This window comes from Primulina tabacum, chromosome 7 (genome assembly GCF_025594145.1).
Source record: "Primulina tabacum isolate GXHZ01 chromosome 7, ASM2559414v2, whole genome shotgun sequence".
Lineage (NCBI taxonomy): Eukaryota > Viridiplantae > Streptophyta > Magnoliopsida > Lamiales > Gesneriaceae > Primulina > Primulina tabacum.
Window position 1 is genome coordinate 27218252 of NC_134556.1, and position 12669 is coordinate 27230920.

Consider the following 12669-nt stretch of genomic DNA (forward strand, 5'->3'; position numbering starts at 1 on the left):
GTAAAGAGTCTAAAGAAGTGGCTACAATATTAGTTGCAGAGCCAATCCTCTCAACTATTTATCAAAGAGCGACATATAAATATTTTCAAATAGTTTTGAAAAGAGTATGAAATACTTTTAAATAGCTTTTAACACTATTTTTAAAGTAAAATTTTAAAACACAGTTTTCATCAAATGTTCTTCTTAGAACAACCTGCTCTGATACCAATTGAAGGATCGTTTGCTGAGCATCTTTGGGATGCTTCAAACAAAATATTCTCTAATGAGCTGCAATAGCTTGTGTTCTAAGAATATTAACACCGATGAATTAAATCGAGTTTTGTTAAAAACCAAGCAGAAGAAACTCGAAGTAATCCTTCGTGAAGAAGACTGTTATATTAGAAAATATTTGATCTTATGTAAACTGAATAACCGAAAAGGAACAGATTAGTTTTTGCATTCATCAGTTCAGTTATGGTGACAACTGAACGCGCTGACGGATACTCTAGCTGATCCAAACAGTTTGAAAACAATAGTTAAATAGTTAAATTCACAAGATATGTTTATGGATGTTCGGAGACTTCAACTGCTCCTACGTCACCCCTTCTATCGCCTCAGGTAGGATCTACTAGAAGATTTTGATTTATACAACTCTTTGTACAAACCCACTCAGCTAGGACTTACACCACTGCCTAAACGGAACTCCTAGACTAGACTGAAGGCAGCACCTTCCGGTCAATACTTCTTTAATGTCTATGTGAGAAAAACTACATACACAAGTTTAACGTCTTTGTGCAAGATTGTATTTGAATGATTGAGAGTGTTTGTGCGTGTGAGATCTGAACAAGGATGTTCTCACACACTCTGGGAAAATAATCTTCTAATCTAAGCTGATATAACTGTGAAGAGTTCCCTCGACTGGGCTGAATGCTTCCCTCTTAAGCTCATATGACTTTGAAGCGTGCCCTTTTCTTTTCTCTCTTGAGTTCTATAAATTTGAGTCTTCACTGATCTTCTCTTTATATAGGCAGGAAAAATGATTGTAAAGTGAGACTCATTTATTGTATCCGTTGCATTTTGAATTTGTTTCCTGGACTTTGTGTCTCGACTTTTCGACTTCTCTTCTGAAACGTTTTGTCTTTAATTCTCTGATACAACGTCCATTATTGTCCTTGGACTGGACAATGGCTTTGTACCTTCACATACAGCTGGATTCCACTGAAAGAGTTTGTCTTCATCCATAACTGAAAGATTCTGACTAATGCTTTGAACTGGTCAGTTGAACTGATCTTCAGTTTGGCTGGTGAAATCAATTGACTCGTCAGTTGAACTGATTTCACACTTGTTCAGTTGGACTGATCAGCTGGGTTTCTTCATCAGTTGAACACTCCTTCGGCTGGCCAGGCTTCTGAGGTTCTCCTGCTGAACCACCTATCAACTGGACAATTAGCTGGACTGCTCAATTGACGTAATCAGTTAGACTGAATCATTTTGTGCGACCAGTTGGGTCTTCAGTTTGCGATGTAAACATCTCGTGAATGATCCTAAATGCTGCACACTAAGGTAGATTATTAGTAACACAATTAACAAGTTTTGTTATCATCAAAATCAAGAATGCAAACTTGAAAAGTTCCAACAATATGAGAATGATTCAGCCTTAATTAGGTGCGGCAATTTCCATAAAAGTGGATAAATTCATCATTTGCAGATAACTAAATATTGTTCATTTTAAAAAATACTGTTATTTTATATCATATTTGAAACGTCCCGAAAATTTATGTTTGTAAATTTGCGGAAAAATTAAAAATTTTCTTTTTAAAATAATCAAAATTGCCTCATTCACAAAATCAACTGATAAACCAAGTTTAAATGTTCAAAATAGCAGCGGAAGAAATTATTACTCGCCAAAATAACAAGTTAAAGTATCCAACAACTGATAAAATGTTTGAGTATAACAAAATGGCAAGTGCTGTAAATGAGGTCCTCGGGTTCCACTACTGCCGACCGAAGCTTGCTCACTGGTCCCCGCTCTCGGCCCCGACATCATCAGTACCTACAACAATCAAGTCTAGTGAGTCTAAAGACTCAACATGCATATATCGTAAATAGCAAGTAACTAAATAAATAATAAGCTTGCATGCAAGTGAAAAATATCATGTCATGAGGCATAACGTAAAAATGTCGTGTCATGATTAATTATAATACGTGCATAACTGAACTGAAAATCATAGTGAAAATGTTTGCTCCTTGGAGCCCTGTACTGAAATAGCCTGTAATAATTTTCTGGTGAGATTATGGTCTACGCATGTGGTCCCTGAACTGAACTGACCGGTAACTGGCGACCGGGCCTGTAACTGGCGACAGGACTTAGTAATGTACGTCTGATCAGACCACTGCCACAGTACTGGGTGAAACAACTGAACTGACCGGTAACTGGCGACCGGGCCTGTAACTGTCGACAGGACTTAGTAATGCTCTCATAACCGGTAACTGACGACCGGACCAGTAACTGGCGACCGGATTTAATCATGATAGTAAAGTGACCACAAGCCATATCGCATAAATCTCAAAATTTGTATTTTTGCACGTAATATAATTAAATAACTGAATTAAATATCCTGTAACAATTTTACTGAATGGATTGGATCGCTCCCAGGCTCGCTGCAACCTAAATATGCCATGAAAAATATGCAATAGTTTTTACTTGACCAAACCATGCAATTAAAAACCAAAAACTGAGACAAATGCGCCTAATGACTTCGTATTTAATCATGACTCCGAACCAACCCGAACCAACACTAAAACATTATATAGTCATGATTAAAATACGCGGTAAATGATGAATTAATGCTCCTCAAATGATTCATGTCGAATCTTAGGTGAATGAAGGCCAAAACATGAAACGCTCTTTCGAGAGTCAATTTGGCACATCGCACCGTAAATTCTCGTACGTCCCCAAAAATGGTCCGAATGACAAACGGCCAAAAACATGACCTTCCTAACTCGATAAGGCACTGCCCAGTCCAAGGCCATGGGATAAAAGCCAACCAAGAACTCAAACGACGCCTGAGAACAACAGCACACTTGCTGTCAAAATTACAGCAGCTGCGCACTTGCTTTCCTTGTGTCGTTTTCGAGACTACCGGCCATTGGTGCTTGTACCACCAATCAGAGACTCTTACCAACATCCCAAGGAATGATTTGAACCATGGATATGGGCCCTAGACCAGCCACAATTTGCACCATTCAGCAAACACCAGAAAAACTCCAACCGAGAACACCTTGCATGCGTGTGTGTGTTGTGCTTCGCTTGCTGTCTCGTCTCGTTCCAATGGCCATTTGATTGACCATGGCACGATTTAGACATCTTGGGGTATGGTATGAATCGTGGCTAAGGGCAATATGCCAACCAAGATCCACACCAAACCACCAAAACCGAACCATACATGCTGTAAAATGAGAGGGGCGAAAGTGGGGTGGGGGCTGTTCTTGAGTTTTATGTAAAAACCGATTAACCATGGACCAAGCCACCAAAAGGGCGACTTAGTCACATCTTGGACATGCTAGGTAAGTGATCTAACCATGGCTATAGGCCCCTAGGGCAGCCATGATTAGATCCATTTCCTTGGACAGCAACAACAGATTTTCGAAACTCAATATGGCAAGGGTGATGAGTTGCTGTCATCTTCGTGTTTTCCAGCGTGCATGGGGTTGAATGAGTGGACCAACATGATCCTAATGCATCCTATTACATGTCTAGATGTCGCCTTGGGAGCCTGGAGTCGAGCCAATACCTGAAATCCACAACACAAAGCAAACCGTGAAACTGCACAATGAAAGCCGAAATTCTGCATGTTGGTTTTTCTGAAAAATGCTTGCTGTATTTCGATTTTTGCCATAGAAAAATGATCATGTAATGAAAATAAATGATATTATGACTTGATTGAAGAGTCAAGGAAGAATATATTCATGCCTGGTTTCGTTTTGAAAGAAAACGAAAGAACGAAACGATCCGGCGCGGAGGAAGTGGAGCGTTTTCTTTTCTTGCTTGCTACTCGATTTCCTCTCCTACTTCTTGCTATGAGGCTCACGAAATTTCTACTCTAAAATGCTCTGAATTTCGTTCATGGGTGAGGGGAGGTGATGGTTAGGAGAGTGAGGGAGATCCACTAATAAAGGAATTCAAATGGTATGACCAAGTCTCCTCTCTTTCAAATTTTAAATTTGTTTGAACAAGTCTTCTTGGAGTTGCATGGCCGATTGTCCATGAATATTTAGACTAGGATATTGCTTACTACTAATTTAATTAAGGTCGATTAATAATTTAAAATATTATCATAAAAAAAATGACAATGAATGGGTCCAAGATGATGAGTTGGCAAGGCAATACACAATCCACTAGGGGCCGAAATTCTCACAAATAAATAGAGGGGAATTCTTTTCTAACTAGTAAATTTATAACCCTTAAAAGCCTCACTAATCTTTTAATTAATTTAGTGAATTAATCCTTTAATTATTGGAACTTAAGTGAACTTATTTCCTACTCACCTCAAGTAAATAAATTAAATCTTCAAACCTCGTTTTTAACTTAAATGAACTTACTTGCTAGCTAAAGTAAATTCCGGAACTGATTTCTGAATCTTAAATTCTATCTCAAAACTCCAACTCCAGTCCGGCCTCACTGAAAATAACTGAAATGATAAAAATTAAACCACTGCATAAAATAATTAAATTTAAATACTCATGCAATAAAATCATTTTAATTTAAATATTAGAATTATGCATGGCTTATACGTAGTCTAATTTAAGGGTTCTACAATCCTCCCCCCCTTAAATTGAATTTCGTCCCCGAAATTCGCTCATCCTTGATAAACAAAAGTTTAGATTCTTAATTCTAGTATCCCAATAATCCACGCTTCTGTTGCGCTACTCTGATAAAATAATAAATCTTAAGATGTCCTTATGTCTTCCTCGGTCCTGATTAGCTCTACCTTCTAATCCTCGTTTGTGAATCGTAACTTAAAACAATTTATGGTGACTTAGTTCTATTCTACTATGAACTCGAATTTTTCTTATCTCGCAATTTCTCATACCAGAGATGGTTGTCCAAATTTAACGCACATTACTTTCCTTATAATATACCCAAGATGTTCATTGACCTATTATATTCCAATATTGAAATCTTAACAGTATCCCTTCTTAACTTTATTGAACTCAAGATATGTTAAAGCTTCAAGTCCAAGTATTGGCAGTCATGCAGTTCGACTTAGGAGATCTTAGTAAAGCACTTAAAAGTTAAACCTTATCGCAACCCATAATAATATTAGACTAAGATTCTTGAATCGAATCTTAATCTTACCGCACCCAACTTACATAACTTAACTATTTAGAAGTACATCCCAATATAACATTGTTGCAAATCTTAAGTTCGAGAAGTCTTAATCCATAAAACCCAAAATATACGGTACCGATCTTCCACCTAAATAATAAAATTATTCTAGCACCAATTACATGCTTAAACTATTTCCCTTTTGTTTTTATTTCACCCAAAATTTTCGTATGAACAAATATCCCATAAATTTGAAATTCAAACTTACCTCATCCATATAGCTTTGAATAAAATAATTCCAATACACATATCTGTTTACTCCCAAGTTTGTTAATGACTACCAAAATTTCTCAAGACAAGGTGTCTACCTCACCTCTTACGTGCGTCTACCAATTAAACTAACCATCATCGTACCCAACTTTCCTAAAAATTTTAAATTCTCACAAGGTATAATCTTAACTGTTAAGATCATGACTAAAACTTGTGACACATCAAACTTATGTTCCCAAAAATTTACTAACTCCATGTTTATCCTTATAACTTAACTAGCCGATCAAATTTACCTAAATCGTCATCACTTTAAATCCTTAATTTGGCACAACATGATTTCACTCACGCTTAAATTTTCACGCCTAAAATTGATTCATCCTCCAATGTCCTTGGTTAACATTCTTTATAACATTATAATCCAAATATCTAAATATTCTATATTTCTTTTTTAGCCTAAATAACCGAAAATTTCTACCATTTAAACCATTCAATTCTCACTTACTACTAAATAATTTCTCAAATTTCTTAAAATTGTAAAATTAATTCTTACTTTCCTCGAATATCGTTCACTTTTTTTTCTCTAAATCTAGAAATTCCACAATTACCCATTAGTCCTCAGTATTCCCAATTTCATTTTATAGATTTCCCGCATCATAAGGTTCAATAGCCTTAAGTTTATTAAACCAAAAATTAATTCCCATAACACATCTTTCATTTCTATAAATACTTAAAATCCCAAGTGTTCCTCAAAAGTTCGCAATTACATCCTTAAAATTTTGAAACTTGCAATCTGGCCCTTACTGTTCCCCAAATTTACATTTTGGACCTACAACTCTTCGAAATTTGCATCATTGTCCCCATAAAATTTTCCATCTTTACCTCATTAAACTTTTACATTCTTGAACTTAAAATTAAATCCCAAAATTTGGTAAATTCGAAAATAGTCCCTTAGAATTTTATTTTGGAACTTAGGTCCTCAAATCATTGGTTATTACAATTAGGTCCTTAAAATTCTCAATTCTTGCAATTTAATCCTTAAATCCAACTATGTAGAGCATGCATCCTAAATAAATTCTCATAATTAATCTTACATTTCCATAGATACTTAAAATCCTCAAATTGTACATTTATAATCCTAAAGGTTGTCGTAGTCTTCGAACCGCTATTGCTTATATGAAATCCTCAAAAATTTACTCGACTAACAACCAAGAACCATTAATAATTTCTTAGAAATTTTACAAGTCTCAAAAGCATTCATAATTTTTAAGATTAACTTATAACCCATAAGGAGGACATCAACACTACTGACCTAAAAATTAATATAGTCAAATCATTTTCAACCTCTCCTAAAGCCCAATATTCGAATAGTTAGAAATGTCCAATTCCAAACGTACCCAACATGCATAATTCCATAATTTATTTATTTATTTTTTTTAAACAAACACTGAACAATTAAAATCTGAACGTAAAAACATTTCATGAAAACATGCTGTTAAAATAATTCATGCTTTAAATAAAATGCGTAAATGTAAAACTTACAGACCGAAGACGTGACTTTATGAGCTTCTCGAGATCAGTAGTAGTACAACCCTAAACAGAACCATTGCTCTGATACCAGCTGTGAACGCCCGAAAATTCGTGTTTGAAAATTTGCGGAAAAATTTGAAAATTTTCTTTTTAAATAAATAAAAGGCCTCATTCATAACTGAACTGATAAATAAAGTTTGATGTTCAAAGTGGCAGCGGAAGAAATTAACATTTTCGAAATAACAGTATAAGATTTTTCCAACGATAATTAAAATGTTTGAGCCATCAAATAATAATAAATGCTGAACTGAGGTCCTAATGCCTCCTAATACATGTCTAGATGTCGCCTTGGGAGCCTGGAATCGAGCCAATACCTGAAATCCACAACACAAAGCAAACCGTGAGACTGCACAATGAAAGCCGAAATTCTGCATGTTGGTTTTTCTGAAAAATGCTTGCTGTATTTCGATTTTTGCCATAGAAAAATGATCATGTAATGAAAATAAATGATATTAGGACTTGATTGAAGAGTCAAGGAAGAATATATTCATGCCTGGTTTCGTTTTGAAAGAAAACGAAAGAACGAAACGATCCGGCGCGGAGGAGGTGGAGCGTTTTCTTTTCTTGCTTGCTACTCGATTTCCTCTCCTACTTCTTGCTATGAGGCTCACGAAATTTCTACTCTAAAATGCTCTGAATTTCGTTCATGGGTGAGGGGAGGTGATGGTTAGGAGAGTGAGGGAGATCCACTAATAAAGGAATTCAAATGGTATGACCAAGTCTCCTCTCTTTCAAATTTTAAATTTGTTTGAACAAGTCTTCTTGGAGTTGCATGGCCGATTGTCCATGAATATTTAGACTAGGATATTGCTTACTAATAATTTAATTAAGTTTGATTAATAATTAAAAAGATTATCATAAAAAAAATGACAATGAATGGGTCCAAGATGATGAGTTGGCAAGGCAATACACAATCCACTAGGGGCCGAAATTCTCACAAATAAATGGAGAGGAATTCTTTTCTAACTAGTAAATTTATAACCCTTAAAAGCCTCACTAATCCTTTAATTAATTTAGTGAATTAATCCTTTAATTATTGGAACTTAAGTGAACTTATTTCCCACTCACGTCAAGTAAATAAATTAAATCCTCAAACCTCCTTTTTAACTTAAATGAACTTACTTGCTAGCTAAAGTAAATTCCGAAACTGATTTCTGAATCTTAAATTCTATCTCAAAACTCCAACTCAAGTCCGGCCTCACTGAAAATAACTGAAATGATAAAAATTAAACCACTGCATAAAATAATTAAATTTAAATACTCATGCAATAAAATCATTTTAATTTAAAATACTATAATTATGCATGGCTTATACGTAGTCCAATTTACGGGTTCTACAATATTAATACATGTTTTTAACTTTTTGTGCTAGATTTTGAAGTATGAATATTTTTCAGCAATTGCTGAAGTCTTTGCTAGACGTAGGAAAGGTCTCAATGTACCGATACCTCGGATTTGTCATTGGTTGACTAGGAAATGGAATTCCATTGATGATGTGAATAAAGCATTTAAAAATGTATATACCAAGATAAATAATAAAAATTCATTTTATTTACTTTTGTATTATCTAATATATTTTTTGTTAACAATTTTTCATTATATTATCTAACTAATATAGGATATTTTGGGGATTCTTATTCCCACCATGGAGGAGCTGTTTGTCTGTGCACTATATGACTGGCGACTTTGTTAATTCTAATCCTAATGTGGTAGTCAATAGCATTACGGAGTTGATTAGCCAGGGTATCAAAGTAGTATGCAGTCAAGATCCATTGGTCGACCCATAGGATGAAGTAGGTATATAGACTAAGGATCAACAATTTTCCCAATCATTGACATATACATATTCCAGATCATCTCGAGATAAAGTCCAAAAATCTTCTCGACCATCCACAGATAGTGGTCCTTGACACAGGAATCAGTCGTCTCCTCCATTGACAAACATAGTACATACATCTATGCATTAGGATCATACGTCAGTTGCAGATATGTATGAAGTCTGTCTGACAAGTTTGGAGGATAGACTTACGATGATACAAAAAGACCAAGCCCATGGATTTTCTCATGATGTACTGAAACATATGCAGACAGATATCTCGAGCTTGAAGTATATGTTTGGTAGATTGTCTTTCGTGAATGCCGATGTTAGTAAGTTTTAACAATATTTATATGATTTTTAACTATCTCGTTTGTTTAAAAAATGACAAGACTGTATATATTATTCTTTCAGATTATGGTGAGACATCAAGGAGAACACCTGAAGAGGTGCCATTTTATGAGAACGGAGGAGGATCCAAATATAGGTGCATACTCAAATGCGCCTGAACAACCACTTATGAGAATGAAATATGTGGATCCAAATATGGGTGCATACTCAACTGTGATACCTGAACATAGGCCGCTTGAGAGAGAGGACCCTTTGACGCATACTTTTCCAAAGGCTTCTGGCTTTAAGTTAAAATTGGCCACTGTTGACGAATAGATTATTAAATATGAGACACTGCATGAACTTGTTATGAATGATATGATGTCTCTTCCTTTTGAGAAGAGACTAAGAAAGTTCGCTTATAGATCATTGGCCCAATTAAGCGCTGAGATTAATTTTTGTACGGAAAATACGAGGATATCTGGACTCACCTCGTCTTATGATAGAAAGCGGTTTCTTAAATTGGGGACACCTAGTTCTTGATTTTATGACTCCTTAAGTTTTTTTTTTGTTTTTTGTTTATTATATTGAATTAGTAATTAACATATTCACTTTATCGTTTGTCAGCATATTCAAGAATGTTTGCGAGGGTTGATTGAATTGCAAAGGACGTACACAAATTTCATGTCACGAGATGTGTCATTGAAGGACGTCGATTTTCATCAGGTGATTTCAAGTGCTTTCAATGAGGGTGGGAAAAATAATATAGAGTGTTTGATGCCCTATGTGAGAGAAAAATTTGGTGAGTGGCCGGTTGTTCTGTAGGATAAAGCCAAATTGATTTTGATACCCTTTCGTCTTCCTGAGCATTAGATTTTGTTAAAATGTTTGCCTAAAATTAGGAAGATCACTATGATGGATTCATACCACATCTAATATAGGTCCGGCAAGAGATTATTTGAGCTTATTAACCTTTTATCGCTTGTGATCCCACACGTCCTAGTTGCCATGGGTATTAGTCAAGATTTTTCCAAATGGAACATAGTTAGGCCTGGGGATTTTCCAACTCAAAAGCTTAGGTTCAAACTTAAAACTCCACATCAAACACATTACAATCTCGTAAAAAAAACACAAAACTCAATGTATTAATAAATTCGATTGTATTTAAATTCAAAAAAATTACATATCATTCAACCAGATCTTCTACCAAATTCTCCAATAAAAGGAAATTATTTTTGTTTTTTTTCTTCTACGTCTTCTCTTGATCACAGGGGGCAATACTAACATATCATCATGAGGTCACTCATTCTGATCCAGAACATGATAAATTGGCTCAACATAGGCTAATCACCATAGCATAACAGAATAATATTCTGAGCATAAGGAATAAAAATTAACATCACATAAGTAACTCGCTGCAATTACAAGAGAACATGTAATCTTGTCAATATTAAATTATCTACATATGCATCTTTTTTATTCCCCAACCATTATTAAACCATTCACGAAGAATTGACTCAACAGTTGGAGTGAAATTTGTAATTGATGCCACATATGCATTTTGATACCTTGAAAGCCAAGATGTATTAAATGTCTACAAAGAATCTAGTAGTGTAATGATTGGAAGTTGTCTTTCTTCACGTAATCTTGCATTTATAGATTCAACGCCATTCGTAGTCATAATGTTATAATGAGATCTTGGGATATATGCTCGATTCCATCGATCCAATGAATCACTTTGAAGGATCCTTTGCTAGACACTTTGAGGTGCATCAAACAAAATATTATCCGATGAGTTGCAATAGCTCGTGTTCTAAAAATTTTAACACCAATGAATTAAATCGAGTTTTGTTTTAAAACCAAGCAAAAGAAACTCGAAGTAATCCTTCGTGAAGAAAGCTGTTATATTTGAAAGCTTTTTAACTTATGTAAACTGAATAACTGAAAAACATAGAATCAGTTCTTGGATGTATCAGTTCAGTTATGGTAAGAACTGAATTGATAACACCTCAAACTGATCAAATCAATTTGAAAACAACAGTTAATCAGTTAAGTGTACAAGATATGTTTATGGATGTTCGGATACTTCAAATGCTCCTATGTCATCCCTTATACTACCTCGGGTAGGATCCACTAGAAGACTATGATCTATAAAACATCTTGTACAAACCCACTCAGCTTAGGACTTGCACTACTGCATAATCTGAACTCCTAGCTTGTGGGGACCTGGACGCTAATTCATGTCTTAATCATTATTAATGTCAAACATAGCAATTAAGAAAAGTGGGACTAAATTTTTTCCTTTTTAAATTATAAATGCAGAAACATAACAGTAATCTATCTAATATACATGTAAAAATCAAAGTACAAATCATGTACTACATGTCTCTATCTCAACTAGGTTCAACGATTATAGATCCAGTGCTGAATCCTATTCTGCTTCTGGGCCCGGATCTCCACGCTAACTATAATCTCTCATCCTCTTCCTGATCTGATCCTGTCCCACCTGTTGTCATGCACACATACAAACAAGACAACAGACGGATAACTCCGGTGAGAATTACATTCCCAGTATAAATCATATATACATGCAATTCATATAAACAGGTATAATAGTATGAAACAGATATTCATAACATGTATCAAAATCAAAAACATGAATCAATACAAACTCTGAATCACACTCCGTGACTCTTAGACTCTGACTCGACTCATCCTAATCTAGGGATCCCGATCGGAATAAGAACATACACCCACCTACACACCCGATCGGGGTGGTGGTACGTTCTTATTCACGGACTTTGGCTCTTTCCATATCAAATATCAGTAATAGAAGAAACTCCAATTCTATCCAATTCGATATAACCAAACATCCGGCGTCTTAGCGAATCAGCCACAGACTAGGCACATCTGCCCTGGCATATTGGCCAACCATCTAGGCACATCAGCCCTGGCATATCCTGCCAAACCTCTGTGACAATGTGCAATGGCCCAGTGACGATTCCATCACTATCTGGTACCTCTGTCACGAGATCAATCGTCTACGACTAGGCGCATCAGCCTATGACTCAAATCATAAATCAATAGATCAAAGATATCAATCACATCAATTGCAAATATTAATGCAATAAGATGAAGCATGTGATTTTGAGAAACTCAAGTCGAATCTAACTCGAGTTGTGCCATCCCGCATCAACATCTACTTATACCTTTCGTTTCGTTCTGTCGATCTGGCTCTGTCGAAGTCTCGAAGTCGAAGCTACCATGTCACTCAATCTGAAATGACGTATCGAGAAATACAATATCAATATGCAACTCAATTCAAAATCTGTTCTGATCAATATCAAGTCAAGACATA